At 50.0% G+C, this 22,908-nt stretch overlaps 1 pseudogene; it reads right to left on the bottom strand.

Moving 5' to 3' along the window:
- Window positions 1–10,726: 10,726 nt before the first annotated feature.
- On the bottom strand, window positions 10,727–11,960 carry LOC127309751 (uncharacterized; annotated as a pseudogene).
- Window positions 11,961–22,908: the final 10,948 nt, after the last annotated feature.

Genomic DNA, 22,908 nt, shown 5'->3' with positions numbered 1-22,908 from the left:
GGCTAAATTCCCTCTTGTGTCTCTTAGAGCTCCCGTATCGCTTTGGATCATACCCCTCTCATCTAGGACATGGGAAGGGGAGGCCGTGTCGCTCTAGCCGTTTTTTCTTTGAAAACGGCTGGCTGCACAGGTCAGGGTTTGTGGATTAGTCACGAACCGCTGGGATGCTTTGCTGTAGGCTTCTATGGTACATAGAAACCTTGTCAATGTCTGGCATAATAAGTCTGGGAGGCTACGTCGCATCCTTAGGGGTTGGGCGACGAACCATGGTCGAAAATCCAGAGTCCAATAGGAGGCACTCTTTTTAAAGATCCTGGAATGAGATGCCAGGGCTGACTCTGTGGGCCTTGATGATGATGGATGGTTGTTCCATCATCACCTGGAGGACTAGCTCATGGAAATCTTCCAAGCAGAGGAATTGTAATCATGGCAACGTGTCCGGCTTAACTGGATCCTCAAGGGAGACGCGAACATGGCATACTTTCATGGTGTTGCTAATGGTCGGAGAAGGGAGTGTTCCATCCTCGGCCTTGAATCTTCCGAGGGACCGATCCTGGACAAAATAGCCATTCAAGAACACGTTTACAAGTTTTACTTGGAACTTATGGGAGCCGAGGAACCCAAAATTATATATATGTTTGTCTCTTAGAATCTATGGTCCAAAAGGCAGCAAGCCTTTGCGGAGGAAAACCTGGTGCTAAGCTTGTCCTTCACCGCCGATGAGCTCGCGATGGTGCTTAAGGATACAAAAACCGACATGGCGTCGGGGCCACATGGGCTGCTGGTGTCCTTCTTTAAATCCTTCTGCCCACCGTTAAAGACATGGTTATGCAGATCCTCAATGGTTTTTTCCTTGGGAAGTCTAGTCATCTCCTGTTTGAATTACGAGTATCTATTGCATGGGGTGAATTCAACTAGACAATATAGACAAATTGCCCAGATTAATGTGGTATTCAAATTGGTTTTCAAAGCCTGTGCAACTCTCCTAATCCCGGTGGCTAACTGGATCATCTCTCCCTCACAAACTGCTTTTATCAAGGGACGCTTTTGTTCATGACGGGGCCCTTGCCCTACATGAAATTGTTCACCAGCTTAGAGTCAATGATCTTAGTGTGGTGATCCTAAAAATCGACTTTAAGAAAGCCTATGATAGGGTCAGCTAGCCCTTTATGCTTGAAGTGTTGGTTAGGAAAGGTTTTGAATCTAGCTTCATCCATCGGATTATGCAATTAGTGAACGGGGTGGGGGGGCAAACAACCATTAGTATTAATGGCGATGTTGGCCCCTTCTTTGGGAATAAGCGGGAGCTGCGTTAGGGCGACCCCATCGCCCCGCTTCTCTTTGAATTTATGGTGGATGCCTTGGCTGCTATGTTGGATGTTGCCAAGCGGGTGGGTCACATCCAAGGTTTCATTCTGCATCTTCTTCCGGAGGGAGTGTCCCATCCCCAATACGCGGACGACAGAATCATCCTTACTAAAAATAATGATTTTGGAATTGCAAACCTTAGATTTTTGTTGATTTTCTTTTAAATGTTGTCAAACCTTAAGATTAACTTCCTCAAGAGTGTGGTTATTGCTACCAGTGTATCGACTATTGAGCAAACTAGAGTGGTTGCACTCCTTAATTGCCAGACGGGCTCCTTTCCAATTACTTATCTGGGGTTTCCAATTATGAACAAGAACCTGACCATGCTGAATTGGGAAGGTTTGGTTAGCCTGATGGCCGACAGAGTTGAACCTTGGCGAGGCAGGTTTATGTCTTCAGCGGCACACTTGACCCTGATCAATTCATCGCTCGCTAGCATTCCTACCTTTGTCATGGCCATGTTCCTTCTAGCTGATGGTACACATGATGCCTTTGACAAGCACCTTCCACACTTCTCATGTAAGGGGTGGAGGATAAGCGGCACTACCACATGGTTAACTGACCAAACGTGTGTCGACCCAAGGACCAGGGTGGCCTTGGGGTACTAAACTCGAAACTTTTTAATGAAGCCCTGCTGGTAAAATGGATTTGGCGGCTCTTCCATCACAGTCTTGGCCACCGCTATGGGCTAGGCTTTTACGAACTAAATACCAAGGGGCAAATAATATTTTCACCGCCTCGTCAATTGGAGCCTCGTAGTTTTGGCGTAGTATTCATAAAGTTAAGCACCTGTTCAAATTTGGTGCGAAATTCCACCTCGGATTCGGGGCGAGGGTGAATTTTTGGCTGGACTGGTGGCTAGGGCAGGCCCCTTATTGGACAGGTTCCCTATACTATTTGAGATCTCGGCCGATCCAAATGTTAGTGGAAAACGTATTTGCTAATGGTACCTGGCAGCTGCGCTTTTGACGAACGTTTGGTGAGCAAGAGATTAAGAGTTGGCGCAATTTGTGGGCGGAACTCAAGTTGGTTAACCCTTCTGATGAGCGGGACTGGGTGTCCTGGGCGCTTGAGCCTTCTGCGAATTTTTCAGTGGCTTCTCTTTACTAGAAAATGTGCAGAGGGCATACTTTTCCTTGGGCCAAGCCGATTTGTTTGATAAAACTTCCGTTGAAGATTAAGATCTTCACATGGAAATTAGCTAAAGGCAAACTCACCGCTAGCGAGCAAATTGCTAAGAGACACGCCCCTCCAATGGCCCATGCATGCTTTGTGGTAGAACCGAAACTGCAGATCATATTTTATTTTACTGCTTCCTAGCTAAGTTCTTATGAGTGGCATTGGGGAGATCCTTGGGGTCTAGTAGGACCCAAGCTTTTTTGCCCAGTTCTTCCAGATCCTTCAAGGGCTGAAGGGTAGGGAGCGGAGGGTTATTTGGTTTCTATTTGGGGCTCAATCCTGGGCTCTTGGGACGATTCACAACAAATACACGATTTAGTCTATCTTTCCACGTCAGCCATCTAACTGTGTTTATAAACTATTATCATCTTGCAGCCGTGGCATCCTCTGCTCAGGGCTAGGGAGAACGAGATGGTGAAGTTCCTTAGGACGACACTTCAACAAGTTTACACTCGCACCCGGAATTCGCCAACGATGAGCTCCTAGTTACCTTTAGCTTTACCCTCTGAGAGTGTTCCCTAGTCCATGTATCCTACGGCTATAGGCTCCTCGTGTTGTTGCTGTGTGAACTGTGTTGTCTTGGGTGTGTCGATTGTTGTTATGGATTGCAAGACATGCTGCTTTATTGATTTAAAGCTAGGATATATGCCTGTTATCTAAAAAAAAGTGGGTTGACCCTCCCACCCTAGTGCACCACACTCAACCCACCCGGATGCACATTCCCTAAGAGATGATAAGTACCGCCTAATTTTTCTGCATGTATTCCTGTACATTAGGGCCAGCCCAATAAGATCCGCCCCCCGTCCATATAAGTTTAGTAAAAACTCAACATCTTTCAAGTTTAATCAATTTATACAAAAATATGAACATCTAAAATACTAAATTAATATCAATAGATTCACCATAAAGTATATTTTCTAAGTATATCTATTCAATATTATAGATGTTATATTTTCGTTAGATATTTGGTAAAACTTAGTAGGGTTTCAATTTTAACCAAACTTATACGCCTTACATTTTAGAATAGAGGGAGTATATTTTTTTAGAATATTGTGAAGTCAAAATTTAAAGCATTTGATATTTCAAAATAACTAAGACTTGTAGCTCGGGCGCCCGCTAGGGTTTCCAATGTACTACATGTCTTTCTTATGATTCTGTTTTTGTGACCGTGTACAATGTTATGCACTACTAATGTTTTAGATTTGGTTCACAATTGTTATCCCATATACTTATGTCCAATGTTAAAAGGTAGATCTGTAGATATACATTAGCTCAACTATAACCTTTATGGGTTTAGGAATATACTGTCTATCATTGTGCTATTAAAAAGGATTGTACTATCTAGGGCACGTGCTCCATATTAGCATTTCATGGCCACAAATTAAACATGGCAACCACGTGCCTGTGCCACACAGGATTGCTTTTCTTTTTCAAACTTTAACATGATTTATCTTGAACCGTAAGTCAAAGTCTAGATCCGTTTTCTCAATTAGTTTTTTCACGGCGAGATCTTCGAAACTAGAACCCATATTGTATGTTTTGATAACTTTTTTCAAGTAGTTGCTAGATTAGAGTCATTTGATCACCAGGTTAGCTAAAATCGGTTGCCAGGTTAAAATTACCAGATTTTTGAACAAAAATTTAGAATGGATCAAATACTCACTCTCTAAATATGTAGATCATTTCTACAAAAAATGGTAACTATTAACTAGTAATATGGTAGTTATGTTAGTAGAACCCGACAACAGACCAAAAAATAGCCAGACCATATTAAAATTGGATCTTGTTTTAAAAGCCTTCGTTGGTACAAAACCATCGGTGAATATGGATCGTCAATTGGATTGATGGTTCAAGAGATGTTGTGGATCTGTCACGACATATGCCATGGGGTGGATTAAGTCGGGTGGTTGAGGCCTTATGGCCCACGACTGATTCCGGAGGCGGGTATGAGCACAAGCGACACGGCGATGTACCAAGGTTTGGGACCCTCGTATGGAGGTAACACCCCTACTCCTGCCTGATGAAGCAGAAATGGATCAAAATTTGATATGGTGCGAGATGCAAATAGTTATATGGATGTCATATTCATGTTCATTGTATTTTTCTGAAAAAATTTCATATATAAAACTTTACTATTTGAGTTACCATTTAAAAGTTATTGAAATAATAGTTTTTATTAAGTTAAAGTAGATAAATAAGAAAAGGAAAAAAAACAGAGGCTGATCCGTGTCCAACGGCTCCAGGCCGTTGGATTCAAACAGCCGGAGCCGTTGGATGCAGTGCCACGGATCAGCCCAAACCACCTTTTGCCGCGGGTGGTGGCTCAACCCGCGGCAAAAGACGGCCCCTTTTGTCGCGGGTGGTGGCACGGCCCGCGACAAAAGGGAGGTCTTTTGTCGCGGGTTGTGCCACCACCCTCGACAAAAGGGGGTGGCGTATATAAGCCACCACGCGTCGCGGGCCGAGGTTCAACCCGCGACACTGGAGGCCAGGCTAAAACCCTAAGCGCCGCCAGGCTACCAAAATTTGCCGCGCCGACGCCGCCGCGCGCCTCCCTCTGCCGCGCCCTCTATGTGCGTCGCTCGGGGGCCGCCGCGCCGCCTCGACCTCCTCCGGCCCTCCGCCGCCGCCGCGCCACGCCTCGACCTCACCCTAGGCCGCCGCTGCGTCGGCCGCCGCTCCTCAGGTAGCACGCACCACCATAGTGGCCAGTACCGGCGCCGCCGGCGCCTCGGCCATTTTTTTTATTTTTTAGTTTTTAGTTAATTTGTTTTATGTAATTAGTAGTTAGTTTATAGTTAATTAGTTAGTTAGTTTTTTAGTTCATGTATTTAGTACAGTTTTTTAGTTCATGCATTTAGTAGTTAGTTTATAGTTAATTAGTTAGTTTATAGTTAGTTAGTTAGTATATGTATTTAGTTTAGTTTTTTAGTATATGTATTTATAGTTAGTTTTTTAGTATATGTATTTAGTTTGTTAGTATAGCCCTAGCGGGGTCGCACTATATGTATAGCCCTAGCGGTGACAAAAAGAGAAAATTTATCTTGTGAAATCATTATAGAGGCACGATGCCGCAACTCCCTCTCCCTCTCGTGCAATCGCCCTTGTCCCGTGCTCCCTCTCCCTCTCGCGATCACTCGACGCCGCAACTCCCCTCTCTCTCCCTCTCCTCTACCTCTCGTGAACACCCGAGCCTCCTCTGTCGCAACTCCCCTCTTCTCTCCCTCTCGCGAACACCCCCGACCCTGCAACTTCCCTCTCCTCTACCTCTGAAACGCCGCAACTTCCCTCTCCTCTCCCTCTCGCAAACACCAGTTGCCGACACCCTCTCGCTCTCGCAAACAACAGACGCCGACACCCTCTCGCTCTCGCAAACAACAGACGCCGACACCCTCTCCCTCTCGCAAACAACCGACACCGACACCCTCTCCCTCTAGGGTTTGGTTAGTGTTTGATTAGGGTTAGGGTTAGAACATGTACTTATCGATTTAATTTTTTGCAGAAACAATGGATCCATTCGAAATCCATCGAGACTTGGAACAGGAAGACCTATTCGAGGACATAATCCACGATGGTCCAGAAGCCGACCGAGAAGAGCGCGACTCTGGTGATGGAGAAGACCGCTGCTCCGGTAATGGAGAAGCCGACGGCTCCGGTGATGGAGAAGCCCGCGGCTCCGGTGATGGAGAAGCCGACGGCTCCGGTGATGGAGAAGCCGATGGCTCCGGTCATGGCGAGGTATACGATCACTAGGCTATAATGGAATTCTATATGTACATATCGATATTAATTAATTAATTTTTATTCTCTTAGGCCTCCGAAGATAAGTTGGAGAAACGAGGCCCGGCAAAGAAGTTGGGCCCAAAAGACCACTTCAACATTGAAGCTATATCACCGAAAGGCCAACCGGTGGCACCTGCGAGTGTCAGAGTGACATTTAAAAATCAGTGCGGAGTTCTGGTTAGGGATCGTCTCCCGATCACTATTAAAGAATGGAACAAGACCAAGAATGTGTCCGAATGTGAGGTTGCCGACAGGTACAAAGACAAACTTTTTGACGACCTCATGACACATTTCACTTTGCCAGATTTGGGATCGGAGTCTGAGAAGGCCAAGCAGAGGGCGCTAGTGAAGAAATGGGCTCTTAAGAAGATGGGGGAACTTTTTCGGGCGTATAAGAACCGGTTATGGGCAGCTTATAAGGCCGAGAAGAAGCCTCCATTATTCGAGAACTATCTAGCGAAGCAAGAGCATAACTGGGAAGAATTTGTGAAGTACAAAGAATCAGAGGAGGCTGTGAACCTATCAAAGAAAAACAAGAAAAATGCAAGCAAAAATAAATATCACCATCATACGGGGCGAGGGGGCTACGAAGTAGCCATGCCTAAGTGGGATGCACAAGAGGCTGAGATGAAGCTGAATGGGATCACTCCAGAACCAGAGCGAGAAGGATGGGACACTAGGGCTCGAAATTGGTTCCTTGGGCATGGCTGTGAGTATGCCATGAAGACAGGGAACCTTGTTGAAAGTGACAGCAAGGTTAAGGTACCCAGGAAAAATGGATTGACGTGACGGCTGATATTAAAGTGGGAAAACTGAAGTTTGCTCCCGATAGAGAGAAAGACTTGCTGACGCTTGTCCTCGGTAATCCTGAAAAGGGAGGACGAACAAGAGGCTTCGGCTTGGGTTTCCGAACGACGCAGAGACTTATAGATGTCGAGCAAGAGCAAAAAAACGCGAGCTGGAGGTGCAGAATGACCGGATGGCTGAGTTCCAACGCCAACTTGACCAGCAGCAGCGGGAGATTCAGCAGCAACAGCGGGAGATTAATGAACTAAAAGGGCAGCGCCAGCCAGATAATACCGCCGACATATCTCAGCGATGAGACATCATCTTGGCCGACTCGGAGGCCCCGCCTACACGGATGATAGATGGCGGTCCTGGCGACCCCGTGGATGGAATCAAGGAGCAAACACCTTGTGATCTCCATGAGGTGTTCAGGAACATGTCTGTTAAGGTGGCGGTCGGCTATGTCTTACCTGCATTTGGACCTGAAGGTGAGCCGGCAACATGGCATGGCAATCAGATTCCAGCTGGCTATGCTCGTGTCGGGGTGGATTCAGTTGTACCGTTGTGGGAGACATTGCAGCTCGAAATCCCTGGAGGTGATGGTGCGGATACACTCGGAGACGTACGGGGAGAAATCATTCTTTGGCAAAAGAAAAACATCAAGCTTCCAGGCATGGTAACCTCTACTAGTCGTCCGACCAGGTCACCATCACCTCCTCCAACTGATCGCAGGCCACCGTCACCTCCTCCGACTGATCACATGTCGCCACCATCACCCCATGGGTACGACATCGGCCACGACATCCGTAGTCCATCTCCATCTCCAGCGCCGCCGCCTGCGCCCACTAAGACTCGGAATGCACCCAACCGGAAGCGTTTCAGGAGTCTTGTCCGCAAGCTGTCGCCACTCCCAACAGTACCAAAGGTTCCTCCCCCCGTCCTTACGATCTAACTGTCGAGGAAAATGAGGCCAGTGTTAAGAAACACACGTATGAACAGCTTCTTAAGCCAAAACCTCCAGCGCCAGAGCCATACACCGAGAAGTAAAAAAGCATATGCTCTTTCTTTTCTGAACACACCATCGCAATATGACTTACACGAGAAGAAGGATGACTATACACGCACACTTGCGAGGGTAATTGATGACAAGGGTACTGCTAAGAAGGATAGTGCTAGCACGAGCAAAACATCAGCTATAAGTGTAGCCGGGAAGAAATCAAGTTCAACAAGTGCACCCCTCAAGGCCAAGCAAACGACAGAAGGTAAAAAAAGAAAGGAAGTTTCCCAGCTCGGAGAACAGGCCAAACATTCGATCCCACCACTCAAAGTGTTTGATGTTCCCAATGTGTACCTGGAACATGGTGGTGGTATCAATATGGAAGAAGCTGCAAAGCTAGCGGCTGACTGTGGATGTACCGTGGAGGAATTGCTGGGTGCCGCAGATGCTGCACTAGCCACTGCTGATATAGCTCCTAAATTTGTCTACGGGGCTGACTTGGTCAGCAGAGAGCGGCTGCATAAACTGCCAACGCATATGCGGAATTTGCATCAGTGGTACCTTGATGCATGCAAGGAGAACATAAGTTACATCGTGGCGAGTATACCATTTGAATATTACTACCGAAAGGAGGAGATCCATATTGAGATGAATGAACTCTGGCAGTTATTCAATTTAGAAGCCCTCGATAAATCTCTCATGAGTTGCTATTACTTGTAAGTTGTTAACTACATATAAGTTCATGTTCATTCAGTTCATGTTCGTTTTCATTGCATATACTCATTATATCTTATGTGTTCTCTTATGCAGACTGAAGATCAGTGAATGCAAAAGTAATAATATTATCAATATTGGGTTTATTGACCCAGATAAAGTACATCATGAAACGGTAAAGCATAAAGGCGAAGAAACGGGGGGAAACCTACTAAGGTTTTTGGGGGAGCAACATTTCTGTGATTCAATACTGTTTCCTTACAACTACGAGTGAGAGTCTTAATGATCTGTTATACAAATTCAATTTTTCTTACTCGATGTTAAGTGTAATTCCTGACGTATATACATAAACATGTGCAGCTTCCACTGGATTCTACTAGACATTCAAGTTGATAAGGAAATAGTTGAAGTAAGGGACCCAATGAGTAGAGGCCTAGACGGGTTCCGCGACTTGCAGAAGTTGCTCCAGACGTAATTTCAATCATTGACGCGCTATATCTTTCGTGAGATTTTAATTAATTATCCACTCATTCAATCATTCTTTTGCCTGGCAGGGCTTGGAGAGCTTTCAGGAACCATACTAAGGGTACCTGGGCAGAGAGGCTAACATTTACTCCTGTACCGTGCGCCCAGCAGCCACAGGGGACAAATCTATGTGGATACTACGTTTGCGAGTCCATTCGCATGTTAACCACTGAGAAGCACAACAATAATAAATTCAACGTAAGCAATAACATTCACAACTTTAATTTATTATCGTCAATATTTCATTATCAAGATTGATATAGTCATATTCATCTCATTTTCCTATATAGGTCGACTTCATGCGGAACACGCTCCAACCAAAGGAACACCTACTAGGAATTGCGGAGGAAGTGGCGGGACTTTTGATTAGAGAAGTAATAGACAACAACGGCTTGTTTAGTACAAATAGGCGCTCTCCCTCTCGAAACGACGGGCTTTAGTCCCGGTAGTCGTGAACTCCATGTATATGTGTAAGGGGAATCTACGAATAGATCGACTTTTGCTTCCAATATTTGTTTGCTCGATTTATATATAATGAATCAACGTGTACAACTTGTAGTAGCGTATAAATATATGCAACTTTTATTTTGAAATGAAAAGATGAAATAAAAGGGGGGCGCCCTAAAGCAGCAGCGTTCTGCGCGCACCACGTAGAGGCCCGTTTGTCGCGGGTGGTAATACCGCCCGCGACAAAAGGGGTTGTCCCCTGCGCGCCCCGCGCCTGCCACGTGGTGGATCATATGTCGCGGGTGGTAAGTGACCCGCGACAAAAGGTCGACCTTTTGTCGCGCCTTCGTTGTCGCGGATGGCCGTCCGCAACAAAATGCCCTTACGACCCGCCACAAATGACATGTTTTCCACTAGTGATGTACAAAAGTGAGCTATAAAAATGTCATACTTTATTAATGTATGACCTATATTTCACTCTTACAAAGTGCCTACGAGCACGTGCTAGAACTGGCTCTTGCATGAGCTCACTCTTCTTCTCTCTCCAACTCTCTCTTCTACCTAGGCAAAAAAAATATTATTTTAATCCTTATAGTCAACTGACTAGATCTTATTGTACTTATTTTTAGGCTAACAGAAACTACTCAACTTGAATAACTCAGAAAAACAACGGCACACTAACCGCAAAAACACAAGGCTAAACTGAAATGTACCTTTTTTTGTGACAATGAACTGAATGGACCCTAACTTGCCATTGCCTCTGACAGAACAGAACAACCGGACTGAATGCCAACACTGAAGCTGACGGACACATGCAATGCAACACAAGGAAGGTAGAGCGCGAGCAGAAACACATCGCGCCACTCCCTCTCTACAGCAGCCCAAATGATGTTGCTCACTACGAAAATCCAGAGAGCTAGCTAGTAGCTAGTTGAGCGGCGCCATGCTGGAGTGGTAGCCGAACACCGCCACAAAATCGTCGTCGATCTCGCTTCCGACCAGCTCCGCCACCGTCGTCGTACCTCCCGTGCGCATGTCGTAACGCAACACCTCGCGACGCCACACATCCGCATCCTCCACCTCACCAAAGTCACCGGCGCCGTCGACGCCTTGCTGCTGCGTGTGCCTGTGCGCGATCCGCACCGCCAGGCCCAACGCCTCCTCCGCGCCGGCCTCCATGCCGGCCGGCACCACCGACCACAGGAATCGCGACGAAGGGCAAACCACGCCGGAGATCTCGTCCCAGCTCCTCGAGTGCACCATCTCCCACCGCGCCGGCGACGACGATGATAGCGCCCACACGGCCAGCCCCGAGTCGACGCTCGCAACACAATCCCGACCCGCCCGCGCCACGCCACCAGCTCTCGTTTGCCCTCCAGCCGCCGACCTCCACCTCCTCCTCCTTCTTCTTCTGCCAGCGGCGACGATGGCGGCGTCGGCAGCTCGCCCGCGGCGTCGGCACGGGCGTCGTACCACGCCACGCCGCCCCGGTAGGAGAGCCAGTGCGCGCGCCCGCCAAGTACAGCGGCCTCGGCAGGAAGACGTCGTGCGGCGTCAGGCGCACCTCCGCCCCCGAGACGCGCCGGGCGGCGCCGGCGCTCGCGAAGCTCCAGAACCTCCAAAGGCACCACTTTTCCTGGACGGGGACGACGATGTGGAAGCCGTCGCGGTGCGCCGTGGACGGGTCGTACGCGAGGCAGGCCTTGAAGCCGCCGCCGCCGGCGTACCTAACAGCGCGGAACGCGCGGGTGGCCGGGTTGACGACGAAGAAGCCGGCGCCGCCGCTGGCCATGCTCACCATCAGGCAGAGGACGCCGCTCGTGGCGGAGCAGAGCCGGAGGCGCGCGCCGGCCACGGGGAGGAAGGAGAGGGAGGCGTCCGGCGGGGCGACGGCGGCGGCGGTGGCGCCGGGGGTGAGGACCTCGAAGCGGCCCTGGTGGAAGCGGGCGAGGACGGCGGAGGCCGGCGAGGGGCACCGCGACTGCGCGCGGGCGAAAGCGGGGTCGTCGAGGATGAGGTGGCGCCACGCCTTGCAGACCGCGGCGAAGCGGAGGAGCACGCGGAAGGGGAGGCGCGGGAGGATGCCGTGGAAGATCAGATCGTCCGGGAGATGCACCGGCGTCGACGGGATCTGCCGGGAGCCAACGTCATCGGCGTCCATGCCTCGAATATGCCCCTTGATCTCCTGACTCAACTGTTTCCTCTACTTCATTTGGTTTAGGGTTTCCTCGATTATTATGCGCTTGCACTAGAACGCGGATTTTCTGATGGAAACGCGTCCTAGTAGAAATTTCGTGGAGCACTTTGACTCCACACATTCCGCCCTCGTCAACCAACTTATCATTTTTGGTAACAAAGTAAAAGCTTTGCCTCACCCGTTAATTAAAAAATATCTAGTTTTCAGGAGAAAATCAAGTGAAAACTTACAACAAAAGGACCACGCCCACCCAAACACCATCCATACTCATCACAGGCTCACAGCCAAGCCTAACAGAAAAACCGAACAATAGGGCCGCAACCATCGTTCAATCAGATTGAAACAGATGAGAGATGGTGTTCACCTTGCTCTGGAACGAAACTATCGTTCAATCGAGATTGAAACAGATGCACTAGAAGTGTTGAAGCTTATGAAAGACCCAAGGCCGATCCGAGATTGCTAGTATATGCAAGATATTAAGGAGCTAAGTGAGCCAGTTTAGAGAGAAGAAGGTGATTGTGGATTAATTTCACACCACCATTCTTAGTTGATATCCTTTCAAAGGATTGTAATCCCACCGTTTGAAATAAAGCTCCTTATCTTGCAAAAAAGAGGGCCGCATCCATGACAACACAACGATCACATAGCCACATGAACGAACACTCCAAACATAACCCATCTACACCGCCGCGACAAAGGCTAGGGAAAGGGAGGGGCAACCATCAAGCAACTGCATGTAGTACCCTCTTCTTGCTTCTATACTCGGGCTAGCGCCATCACTCTTGGACGTAACCTTACACGGAGGGTAGGCAGCAACCAAGTTAGCTAGAAAAACACAAATCTCGTCTGCAACAAAAGCTCCGAACTCAGGTGTAAACAACCAACTGCCTGCTAGACTCAGGCGACATTAGCACTCTTCTCAAGGCCAAGCGCACAGTTGGTAGTTGTGGGTATACTTTATGGGTATATCAACGGCATGGCCTAGATCCGGCAAGCCCGGGTGGCCCATAGTTGGTGGTGAGGCATGTGGCCCATCGGGCGGCCCAGTTGCTCTAGATCATGAAGGATGAAGTCCAGCCCAGGAACAGGAAGCCGGATCTCAACCGACCTACGAAGGAGGCCGGATCCGTGACAGCCCATGAAGTATCCGGATCCAGCACGTACCTGGAGGAAGGCGGATCCTTGACGTACACGGCAAGACATTGTACCGTAGTTAGGCAACTTGTATTCCGGCTAGGACTCTCCATATAAACCCTAGATCCGTGCGCCTTTATAAGCCGGATCCCGGGAGCCCTAGAGGCACAACCACAACTCATTGTAACAACGCGAAAGCGCCCAGATAATTCCAGACAAGCAGCAGTAGGCCCTGTCATCGTGCAGGTGTTCCGAAGCTGGGTAAATCGCGTACCACCGTCCCGAGAGCACTCTGCCCTATGGCCCCTACTTCTTCTCCCCCTCGTGAGGATCCCTCCTCCGAGGTACCGTCGATTAGGCAACGACAGTTGGCGCCCACCGTGGGGCCTGTGGCGTCTGGAGGCCGGAACCGGGAGGGTTCCGCCGTGGGAAGCTACGACGACACCATCGCTGTGGGGCGCGTCCTCTACGCCAGAAATCTGCCGATCGTCCCTCCGGATGAGTGTTGGATTCCGGCTAGGACAAACCCCGTCAAGCTCTCCATCGTCCCAGTTGGCGGCATACACATCTTCATCGGGGAAACCGTCGATTCCGACGGAAACCCACTGGTAAGTAACGCAGACGCGACCGCCGCAGAGTTGGACGCTGTCGCGAAGATCCGATCTGAGATGCAGGAGCTTCCCAAGGAAGATTCCGCCTCGGATCTGGAATTTTCAAAGCCCACCCAATCCGCCCCTGAGCAGGAAACAACGGTGGAAGACCAATGCAGATCCGCCTGGGTCTCCCAGGTGTTAGAAAAGCAGAGGTGCCACTTCGTACACTTCTTGGCCCATACCGCCGGAACCGCCCCTCAAGAAGACGGAGCTGGTCCTGAGCAGGTAGAGGCACCGGAAAACGACGCGGATCCGGATCAGGCTGAGCCTGTCGGAGAAGGCGAAACTCCGGTTGAAGAGTCAATTTTGGGCAATCTGAGCCCAATTTCGGGAGATACCCCCTCCATGGATTCTGATGACTTCGTTCGCAAGGTAAGGGAATACGGATACGGTGATCAGCCTGAAGTTGAATCCGCCCAGCCTAAGCAGGTTCTCGCAACCGTAGCAGCGCTGGGGCAACCCGGATCAGAAGAGGCAACCGACCAATCTGACCCTCAGCCATCCCGCCAAGGATCTCCAATGTCACGGGAGCGACCCCGCAGGGATTCTTCCTCGGAGGAACTCTTGTCAGCTGAAGAGATGGTTGCACGAGCAGTTCTTAACAAACCTATAACCCCGGGCGACGCCGCAGATCCGGAGGCTCTAGAGGCCACTAGAAAGGAAATGCTGGCCACAGCCAAGAAGCTCGCCGATGCCGCAGCCGCATTAAGGGATGAAAGGGCAGAAGCTGCAGGTTTGGTGGACCAGTTCGACAGACAGGATCGCGAAATTGCTGCCACACTCAAGCATGTCAAGAGCATGGCACAAGAGTGGGAAGTAAAGATGACCTATGCGCAGGCGGAGGCCGATCGAATTGTTAGAGAAGCAATTCCGCCTCGCAGAATCAACTTCGCCACGCCCGCAGAACAGCAGCCGCTGGAAACCCCAAAGGACAACATGCTAAAAGCTGCGGAGCTGTTGAAGAAGAAGGACGAAGAGGTTGATATCAACTACCTCCGCAAACTTGTCGCTTCAGCAATGCAGCAGCAAAGCAAGGCGGATACTTCGCGCAGGTTAGAATCCAATCCGGATAACTGTGTATCTACCGCGCAGAAGGACGCTCGCGCCAATCGGCATCCCGATGATGAATCACACACCGGATCCTCGGAGCGCAGAAGAAGAACGAGGGAACACCCAAATCCGATCCCCGTTCCGTCAAAGACGCCTTCGTTAGATCCAAGAAAGGGAAAAGATGCAATGTACTCTGGACGAGACAAATATCGCAACCCCTCTCCTCCGCCTAATGGTTACCCGCGACCCCCTCGCCGCCGTAGTCCAGCCGGAAACACCAGGCCCCCAGGGCATGGTGGGATTGTTATCCGCGACAACGTGCTGCCAAGAAACAGAAGCAGGGAGCGCTCGCCGGAACCTCGCCGGAACCAGAACAACGTTCGTGAGCCCGAGCCCAGGAGGAGTCGGAATGAGGAGCGCGACCCAGAACCTCGCCGGAGTCGCGACCCGGATCCTCGCCGGAGCCGGAACGACCAGGGCAGCCAGCGCCATGGCGAAGGCAGCCACAGAAGCCGGAGCCAGCACCGGGAAGGCCGAGGAGAATCGGAAGGTGGAAGCAAGAAATCGGACCAACCACCTCGCAGGTCTCCCTCACCACCACCTAGCGGTGGCGGCGGAGGTGGAGGCGGAGGCGACGGCCGGAGATCTCGCTCTCGCTCACAATCTCCTCGCCACGGCTCGCGCGACGCACGGGACCACCTTAACGAATACAGAACCGACTACCTTGGTCCGAAGTGCTTTGGCAGGATGATTCGAGAGGAACCAAAGCCAAGGATGAACCTCAAGCTACCCGGAAACCTGAAGCATTATGATGGCACCGAAAGGCCGGAAACCTGGATTGAGGATTACTATAATGCAGTAACCTTTGCCGGAGGAACCCCTAACATCGCCTGCCGCATGCTCCAGTTGTACCTTGTAGGTCCAGCCCGGATCTGGCTCAGCGACCTCGCGAAGAACTCCATCTTTTGCTGGTTCGACCTGAAGACCGCTTTCGAGAAACACTTCAGAGGCACCTACAAAAGACCTGCCACGGCAAGCGACCTGCAAGCCTGCATCCAGAAGAAGGGAGAAACCTCAAGAAACTACCTCACACGATGGTTGGCATGCAGGAACGAGTGCGAAAACGTCGACCACACCACCGCCATGTACGCTTTCATTGGTGGACTGCAGAGGGGAGGATTGCTGAGGCATACGCTCACTCGTTTAGCTAACTCAAACAAGCTGACTTTGGATGAGATGATCTCCATTGCCAGTGATCATACTGCCGCCGATGATGACGCAGGCGGTGATCTCGCAGCCACAGCAATCCCCCTACACCAACAAAAGAAGAACCGTGATAACGGCAACAGCAGCAGCCATAAGCGCAAGAATCCTGATGACCAGAAGAGTGGCGGATCCGAGATGGTCGCCATGGCGTTTCAACGCGGAGGTTCAGGAGGCGGAAGAGGACGCGGCCGTGGAGGCGGAGCCGGCAGGGGTCAGCAGCATGCCACTGAGGTCACAGCTGGCGGATCCCGCACCCCGCAAACCTACGAGGAGTACAGAGACATGCCCTGCCTGGCCCACCTGGATCCGGTTACAGGGAAGTCCACTCACACCAACCGCAACTGCAAGTGGGTCAATGATCTAAAGAACGACCCAGAGGCAGGATATAAGCGAGCCCGGAAGCACCGCCCACGCGGCAAAGGAGGCAAGGGCAAGAACAAGGACAAAGAGGAAGATAGTTCCGAGGCGATGGATGAGGATGATAACTCGCCGGATCCCAAGGCAGGATCCGCAGGTAAATCCAACCCATTCGATAAAAAGAGCGTGGGGGCTTACCACACTTTCCTCGGAACCCCAACAGTCCGCGCTGCCAAGTCAGCTACCCGGATCCTGAACGCCACAGTTCCGGCTGTGCCGCAGTATGTCAGGTGGTCGGAAACCCCGTGCACATTTGATAGGAAGGATCACCCTGCCATTGTGCCAAAAGAATGCTACGCCTTGGTTGTAAGTCCCCGCATAGACGGGTATGACTTCTCCAAGTGCCTCATGGATGGTGGAGCCAGCTTAAACATCATGTACCTGGAGACTCTAGAGCGGATGAACCTCACCAAGGAACAGCTCAAACACAGCAACACTGAGTTTCATGGCGTGGTTCCGGGTAAGAAGGCGAATTCCCTCGGCAGCATCACACTTCCCGTGGCTTTTGGCGATGTTCACAATTTCCGCAAAGAGAAAATCACGTTTGAAGTTGTGCCCTTCAAGAACTCCTACCACGTCATCTTCGGCAGGCCCACCTACCACAAGTTCCACGCAAGAGCGTGCTACATCTACAACAAGCTCAAGATTCCGGGTCCTAAGGCTATGATTACCGTATCCGGAGACTACAAAAAGGCTCATGAGTGCGAGTTAGGCGAAGCCGCCTTCGCAGAGTCTGTGATATCTGGAGAGGAGCTGCAAGGCTACAGAGCCGCGGTGGATCCGACTGAGATGCAGACCACCAAGAAGCAGATCTCCGAACAGAAGACCTCCTTCAAGGCCGCGATAGAAACCAAGAACCACGACCTCATCAAAGGCGACCCTTCCAAGCAGGTTTCAGTCGGAGCCAACATGGACCCCAAATAGGAAGACGCGCTCGTCGAGTTCCTCCGCGCTAACATGGATATCTTCGCATGGCAACCTTCTGACATGTCCGGAGTACCTAGGGAACTCGCCGAGCACTACCTCAACATAAATCCGGGGGCTAAACCGGTGAAGCAAGCTATGCGACGCTTTGGAGATAAGAAGCGCCGCGCCATAGGAATGGAACTAGCTAAGTTACTAGAGGCAGGTTTTGTAATAGAAGTTATTGATACGTCTCCGACGTATCGATAATTTCTTATGTTCCATGCCACATTATTGATGTTATCTACATGTTTTATGCACACTTTATGTCATATTCGTGCATTTTCTGGAACTAACCTATTAACAAGATGCCGAAGTGCCAGTTGCTGTTTTCTGCTGTTTTTGGTTTCAGAAATCCTAGTAAGGAAATATTCTCGGAATTGGACGAAATCAACGCCCAGGGGCCTATTTTTCCACGAAGCTTCCAGAAGTCCGAAGACGAAACGAAGAGGGGCCACGAGGCAGCCAGAGCATAGGGCGGCGCGGCCCTATGGTCTGGGCCCCTCGCGCCGCCTCTTGACCTACCCTTCCGCCTACTTAAAGCCTCCGTGACGAAACCCCCAGTACCGAGAGCCACGATACGGAAAACCTTCCAGAGACGCCGCCAACGCCGATCCCATCTCGGGGGATCCAGGAGATCGCCTCCGGCACCTCGCCGGGAGAGGGGAATCATCTCCTGAGGACTCTACGCCGCCATGGTCGCCTCCGGTGTGATGTGTGAGTAGTCTACCCCTGGACTATGGGTCCATAGCAGTAGCTAGATGGTTGTCTTCTCCCCATTGTGCTATCATTGTCGGATCTTGTGAGCTGCCTAACATGATCAAGATCATCTATCTGTAATTCTATATGTTGCGTTTGTTGGGATCCGATGAATAGAGAATACTTGTTATGTTGATTATCAAAGTTATATCTATGTGTTGTTTATGATCTTGCATGCTCTCCGTTACTAGTAGATGCTCTGGCCAAGTAGATGCTTGTAACTCCAAGAGGGAGTATTTATGCTTGATAGTGGGTTCATGCCTGCATTGACACTGGGACAAGGATGTAAAAGTTCTAAGGTTGTGTTGTGCTGTTGCCACTAGGGATAAAACATTGATGCTATGTCTAAGGATGTAGTTGTTGATTACATTACGCACCATACTTAATTCAATTGTCTGTTGCTTTGCAACTTAATACTGGAGGGGGTTCGGATGATAACCTGAAGGTGGACTTTTTAGGCATAGATGCAGTTGGATGGCGGTCTATGTACTTTGTCGTAATGCCCAATTAAATCTCACTATACTCATCATGATATGTATGTGCATGGTCATGCCCTCTTTATTTGTCAATTGCCCAACTGTAATTTGTTCACCCAACATGCTGTTTATCTTATGGGAGAGACACCTCTAGTGAACTGTGGACCCCGGTCCAATTCTCTTTACTGAAATACAATCTACTGCAATACTGTTCTACTGTTTTCTGCAAACAATCATCTTCCACACAATACGGTTAATCCTTTGTTACAGCAAGCCGGTGAGATTGACAACCTCACTGTTTTGTTGGGGCAAAGTACTTTGGTTGTGTTGTGCAGGTTCCACGTTGGCGCCGGAATCCCTGGTGTTGCGCCGCACTACATCCGGCCGCCATCAACCTTCAACGTGCTTCTTGGCTCCTCCTGGTTCAATAAACCTTGGTTTCTTTCTGAGGGAAAACTTGCTGCTGTGCGCATCATACCTTCCTCTTGGGGTTCCCAACGAACGTGTGAGTTACACGCCATCAGTTATCCACACCGATTGGGTCGCAAATCCCGTCCTTGTACCCAAAAAGAACACTGAAATACTAAGAATGTGCATCGATTACTCCGGCTTGAACAAGCATTGCCCGAAGGATCCGTTCCCCTTGCCGCGCATTGACCAAGTCATTGATTCGACGGCGGGGGTGGAACTTCTGTGTTTTCTTGATGCGTATTCCGGGTATCATCAGATCCGGATGAAGGAGTCCGACCAAAAGGTGACTTCATTCATTACCCCGTTTGGTACTTTCTGCTATGTTACCATGCCTTTTGGTTTGAAAAACGCAGGTGCCACCTACCAACGTACGATGCAGCGGTGCCTGAAGGACCAAATCGGCCGGAACGTGCATGCTTACGTCGACGACATCGCGGTCATGACCCGGAAAGGATCCGACCTGATCAGCGACCTCACAGAAACCTTCGACAACCTCCGCGGGTACAAGATGATGTTGAATCCGCTGAAGTGCGTCTTTGGCGTGCCAGCCGGAAAACTCCTTGGCTAGAGGCATTGAGGTTAACCCGGAAAAGATCAAGGCAATCCTGTGTATCAAACGGCCAACTTGTCTCAAAGATGTGCAACGACTAACTGGTTGCGTCGCAGCAATCAGTAGGTTTGTTAGCCGTCTTGGCGAGAAGGCGCTACCTTTGTACAAGCTGCTGAAGAAAACAGATAAATTCGTCTGGGACGACGCAGCCGACGCAGCTCTTCGGGGGTTGAAGGAAAAACTCACCTCCCCACCTATCTTGGCAGCCCCAGCAGAGTCAGAGCCAATGCTCCTTTATCTGGCAGCCACTAACAAAGTCATCAGCCTCGTCATCGTGGTGGAGCGAAAGGAAGAAGGTCATGAATATGACGTCCAAAGACCTGTCTATTACATTAGCGAGGTGCTGACGGAGTCAAAGCAAAGATACCCTCACTTTCAGAAGCTAGCTTATGGATTGTTCCTAGGCAGCCGGAAGCTGAGACTTTACTTCCAAGAGCATCCAGTAACAGTTGTGAGCAAGGCTCCGCTGTCAACAATTCTCAACAACGCTGACGCAACAGGACGTACGGCTAAATGGGGCATCGAATTATCCGCCTTCGACATCGCTTACAAGCCTAGGACTGCGGTTAAATCCCAAGTCTTGGCAGATTTCGTCGCAGATTGGACAGAAGCTCCGGATGCAAGTCTGGAGCCGGAACCAGAAACATGGGTCATGCACTTCGATGGATCCAAGCAGCATCAAGGCTCAGGAGCCGGAGTCACCCTGAAGTCCCCTACCGGAGAAGAACTGCAGTATGTTCTACAGATCCACTTCGAAGCTACAAACAACATGGCGGAATACGAGGCTCTACTACACGGTCTGCGCATCGCTAAGGAAATCGGGATCAAGCACATTATATGCTGTGGAGATTCCGACCTGGTGGCACAACAAGTAGCCGGAACCTGGAACGCCAGAAACTCCGTCATGGCGGCCTACAGAGACGAAGTTGACGAGATCGCCAAGTGCTTCCTCGGATACGAAGTCAAGTACGTCAGGAGAGACGATAACACAGCGGCAGACATGCTATCCAAGCTCGGATCCGGCAGGAAGCAAATTCCGCCTGGCATTTTCCTGGAGCATCTCCGGATACCCTCGGTGAAGGGCGCTAACCCGGAAAACCCAGAAGTGGCAGTATCTCCGGCTAGGGAAGTGATGGCTATCATTCCGGCTTGGACCCAGCCTTTCCTGGACTACCTCATCGATCAGAAGTTGCCAGAGGACGAGGTCCTCGTGCGACAGATCGTCAGACGAGCAAGATCCTACACAATTGTTGATGGACAGCTCTACAAACGAAGCGCAACAGGGGTATTTCTCAAATGCGTCTCCAATCAAGATGGCATTGAAATCCTCAGAGAGATCCATGCAGGGGACTGCGGGCATCATGCCGCCTCCAGGTCACTCGTTGCAAAAGCTTTTCGGCTAGGTTTTTACTGGCTCACAGCTAAAGAAGATGCTGACAAAATAGTCAAGACCTGCCGAGGTTGTCAGTACTACGCTACTCAACCAAACGCTCCAGCCCAAGAGCTGAAGACCATACCTATCACCTGGCCGTTTGCGGTCTGGGGGCTTGATATGGTTGGTAAGTTAAAAAGATCATCTCCTGGCGGTTTTGAATACCTTCTGGTCGCTGTTGACAAATTCAGCAAGTGGATCGAGGCAAAGCCAGTGAGGAAAGCCGATGGTGCTACGGCACTAAAATTTGTCTGCAGCCTCGTGATGCGATTCGGCATCCCACACAGCATAATCACAGACAATGGCACAAACTTCGCGCAGGGAGAATTGAAGGATTATTGTGAGACAGTAGGGATTCGGCTGGACCTTGCCTCTGTGGCTCATCCACAATCCAATGGTCAGGTTGAAAGGGCTAACGGCCTAATATTATCAGGAATTAAACCGCGCCTTGAAGAACCGCTGCGACGAGCAGCTGGAGCTTGGGCTGATGAGTTGGAAGCTGTGTTGTGGAGTTTACGAACTACCCCTAACAGATCAACAGGTTTCAACCCGTTTTTCCTGGTATACGGATCCGAAGCCGTGCTTCCCTCCGACATCATCCACGATTCACCGCGAGTTTCCGCCTACAATGAAGAAACAGCTGACGAGGCCAGACAGCTATCTGTGGACCTGATCGAGGAAGCTCGGAACTTAGCTGACCAGCGCTCCGCCATCTACCAGCAGAAGCTCCGACGCTATCATAGTCGTCGAGTTCGGAATCGCTCCTTCATGGCAGGAGACCTGGTCCTCCGCCTTCGACAGGTGAAAGACCATAAGCTGCAATCTCCATGGGAAGGACCCTTCGTCGTTAGTAAAGTGCTTCATAACGGGTCGTACTACCTTGTTGATTTCCGCGAGCTGAAGGATAGACCTGCTAATTGGCACCGGAAACGCAAGCGTGAGGATCCGGATGACATCTACGACGAGACAGACCGCCCTTGGAACATCGCACAGCTACGTCCTTTCTACACTTAGCATATTTTTTCCGAGTTACAAACTCTTTAATAGTTATACATGATCAATGAAATAAAGCTTATGGTTCACTCTTTGAGTCTTTTACCTCCTTTACTTGTTCATTTTAGATCGTGTATGTTTTTTCCGACTAAAAACCGCAGAGCTGGATGTTTCCGCCTAGGCGTGTATGAAAGTTGTGATTTTCAAAATCGTCCCTTAGGACGTAAGCTTAAGTTTTCTGGTGGAAAATTTTTTCATTGCGAACTCGTGGATTCCTGGTACCGACTTCCGGCACCTAGGCTGGGGGCTTGTTTCCGCGGTTATGGACGGACGCCATTGGGCTTCGTCACCGCAGGCGAGCGTTTCCGGCCAAAGGTTTTCCGGCTCGTGGAAGGTCAAATGAGTAAGCCGGAAAATTAACAAACCAGCACTTGCTTTTAACAAACGAAACATGCAAATAATTCTAACGGATAGCAGGATAAGTTTTCCGCCCACGCATAATTGTTTCGTCCCTAGATACTTAAGAATTAAAGTTATATTACAAACCCTCGCTGGGGCCAAAATGATGCATTGTTTCTCCCGCAGGAATAAAAGTTTTCACTCCCCCTTAGCCGGAGAAGTCTTGCCCTCTGGATCTTTTTCCTTGGCGTCTTCGGCCGGAGATGACACGTCTTCATCACTTTCTTCT

This window comes from Lolium perenne, chromosome 6, assembly GCF_019359855.2.
Source record: "Lolium perenne isolate Kyuss_39 chromosome 6, Kyuss_2.0, whole genome shotgun sequence".
In the NCBI taxonomy this organism is placed as follows: Eukaryota; Viridiplantae; Streptophyta; class Magnoliopsida; order Poales; family Poaceae; genus Lolium; species Lolium perenne.
The sequence above is the reverse complement of the archived record's forward strand: the minus strand, read 5'-3'. Positions and strand labels throughout refer to the sequence as shown.